The sequence below is a fragment of the Suncus etruscus genome, chromosome 14, assembly GCF_024139225.1.
Source record: "Suncus etruscus isolate mSunEtr1 chromosome 14, mSunEtr1.pri.cur, whole genome shotgun sequence".
Lineage (NCBI taxonomy): Eukaryota > Metazoa > Chordata > Mammalia > Eulipotyphla > Soricidae > Suncus > Suncus etruscus.
Window position 1 is genome coordinate 70239005 of NC_064861.1, and position 3698 is coordinate 70242702.

Here is a 3698-nt window from a genome sequence, read left to right on the forward strand (position 1 = left end):
AGGATCTGAAAGCCAAATAGGACTGCAACTCTTTTTTTGTTTTGGGGCCACACTTGGTTACTCCTGGCTATGCACTCAGAAATCGCTCCTGGCTCGGGGCACCATATGGGACTCCGGGGATAGAAACTAGGTCCATCCTGGTTCAGCCGGTGTGCAAGGCAAAAGCCCTAACCCCAGTGCTATCACTCCAGCCCTAGGACTGCAACTCTTGAACCCCATGGCACCATACCCTGCAGAGCTGGCACGAGACAAGCTACCTGGAGAGGAAGGAACCACCTCAGGGGTGTGTGTGCATGTTTGCACATACACGTAATACCCACTGCCCTGCCCCCACCCCAACTCACCAGGACTCTAATTGTGCCCTTGTTTTTTCTAAACTGGAATCACAGGCCCTGTGGTATGGCGCGAGCACTGACTTCCCTCGGGCTGGGAAACTGCGCATGCCCAGAACTGAGACTTTCTCCACCCAATCCCTGCCGCTCCCCCCCTAACCCCCCATGGCTGTGAACTGTTACTAGAAGTGTGCCTCACGCATGCGCACTGCTGAGCCTTTAAGCTCTCGCAAGGGTTTGAGTTTGCGTCTCAGCCAGCCCTTGCCCATGACGCATGTGCATACCTGCATTGGCACGTAGCTGGGAAGATGGAGCCTTTGAAAGTGGAGCCCCCGGAAATTGTGGAAGAGACTGAAGGTAGTGAGAACTGACAGGCGTCTTGCTTCTCATTCCAGTAATGAAATGTTGATAAAAACGACTTGTAAGAAAGGCCTATTTGGAAGTCTTGACACAAAAAATTGACCGCCCAACGAAGTGGAGATAATGTGTATTCTTGTAGGTTAATTTTTGTAGATTGATTATTGGGTCTATTGCCAAGATATTTCCAAGTAAATATAGACTAAACACTTAAGCATGCATTTCTCCAAATATTGAAAGGGGTCGGGGGTATATTCTCAGAGAAACCTGCTACCACATTTGAGAATACCGTAATCCTTTGTATCTTCAGTTCACTCCCATCCTGCATGGCCTCTGAACTTTTAGTGGAAAATGGCCACTTCCACTGACAGTTAATTTTTTTTTCTCCAGGGAGTTAAGTTGATAATGATACCCTCACCTTAGTGAGAGCCAGGGGAAGTTGTCCTAGAGACAACTGCAAAGTACGGTGTCCAAAAGATTAAATCAGCCGTCAGTGATCTGCCACCATGCCATTAGCTTTTTATTTTCTTTTAATAATTACAAGAAATTTTCTAATACAAATTAGAAACACAAATTAGTTTGGAAAAGGCCCATTGGCTCATTAACTGCCAGCTTTGCCATTTCACGTATTTCTACTCTTTTCCTGCACATTCTTTAAGCCACTAAGGTGGTAAAATCTGTTGGTTACATCTTTCCAGATTTATCTATGCAGACATGAACAATTTTACATGTTCATTATCAATGATAGAATGTAAACTCCATGAGGTTTCCCCGCACCTAAAATGGTGCCTACTGAGCAGATAATATATGCTGGGCATATAAATTTTTGCTTGTGTGAATAATGAAATAACTCACCTTAGGGTCACATGTTGAGTGCCAGCTTTTAATTAAGCACAGATAGATGCACATAGATTTCATTAGTTAAGCATTTTCTATCACTGCCACTGCTATTAAAAAAACTTATATTTCTCAATATTGAAGTTATAGTGAACATTACTAACAATGGAAGAAACTCAAGAAAATATCAAGACAGCCATCTCTTATCCTATAAAATTGGCTTTATGGAAGGAGGCATGATAGCTGGTATTAATTACTGTAGAGGAAACTGCTATACATGGTTAAAATTATTTTTTTAGCATATAAATTCTTTTGCATCTTCTATTAACATGCTAGGCATTTATAGAATACATGGACATATGAGCCAGAAAGGTCAACTCTAGTGTGTGGGTGATGGAGGCGAAACCCGAGAAGCAATTAAGAAAATGATTATATTCAGGTAAATCCATACATAACATGGAGTGCCATAATGTGGTAGGCTTATTTTTTTAAGGGATAAAAATATTTAAAAGTCAATGGTATAAAATTGTAAACCAGCAGGAAATTTTGAATCAACACAAACTCCCAGTTTGGGGCTATACTGTGACCTGGTAGTGTGTTCCCTAGAATCTAGGGATTGAACTGGCATATTAAGGATGATGAACTAGGATGCTTGCATTATGGTGCAGAAATGCTCACCAATGGGAAACTTGATACCAGAGCAAATAGGAGCATGCTGGTTTATGTCTACTGCTTTTATGTACATCTGATGTTATTTCCCAATAAAATTTTTTAAAAGATGTCTCATGCCCTACATACTATTTTGTCTTATAACAAAAAAGTGATCATGATGTTGGTTGGATTACTTAAAAAGATTGATCTCCCATCATCTCACTGAATGACTGACACCTGAAATGAAGAGAGTAAAATTACAAATGGAGTTTTCTGAAAATTGTGCAGAAGACAAGGGAATAGTTTGGAAAGTGCATGTTCTTTTGTAATGGCTGTTAGTCTCTCATCTGTGTGGTAGAAGGTTGAAGTCGTTTTTAATAAACTGACATTAAGTAGTTGAGACACAATGAAGTATATAGGGGTGAAATGTTAAGAATGTAACCCTGGTCCGGAGAGATAGCACAGCGGTGTTTGCCTTGCAAGCAGCTGATCCAGGACCAAAGGTGGTTGGTTCAAATCCCGGTGTCCCATATGGTCCCCCGTGCCTGCCAGGAGCTATTTCTGAGCAGACAGCCAGGAGTGACCCCTGAGCAATGCCGGGTGTGGCCCAAAAACAAAACAAAACAAAAAAAGAATATAACCCTTAGCTACTAGAAAATCCTGCAGTCCAGGACAAACAGCTGAAGCAAGTGAATATTAATGACCATCAGACATGGCAATGAATCCATTAGAGATCTTTGTAGAGTTTTTACCTGTAGGAAAATTTGGAAATTTTGCAATTTTCCATAATTTAAACATTTCTATAGTGAACCGTTAAAACAAGTAAATGACAAATACCTCTCCTCACTTATAGATCCTCAACATTGGCATTTAGATATAGGAACCAGATTGAATTAATTCTAAGATGAGGTTAAGAAGTGTGTGCACTACTGCCAGAAAACTCATAAGATGTGGTTGTCTTTGCTTGGCCTTTGGCTTCTGAGCTCCACATAAATAATGCTCCTGGCTCTATACTCAGGGAATTGACCATGTTATTGGAATTTGGCATCCCACATGCCAAGCATGTCTTGGGCCCCTGGTTGTGTTTATTATTATATTTTTTTGATGTTAGCAATTATGAGTCAAATTTCCTAACTGTCAATGCTTTGGGAATGTGTAACATAACCAATAATGATTTTAAATAAATGTAAGTGCAACTGTTGGGTCACAGTCCCATTGGTTGGAATGTACAACTGATCTTGAATAGTAGCAGGTCCTTCTCACCAACTTCTCATCAACTTCAGCTAGGGTTGTTCCAGGGTGTCCTTTGCATTTCTTAGAAAAGGTTGACCATTTGATCCTGCTTCTACACCAGAGCCACCAGGGATGAGTTCTGCAGGGGCCTATCTTTGGCTGCAAACTTACCCTGGCCCCTATTTCTGGCCCTCATCTGTTCTGCTGGAAGAACCTCACTAGAGCTTGCTTCCTTCCACCCCTAATTGGCTGAGTTTCTTCAAATCCTCTTGATTCTCACTGGATCTT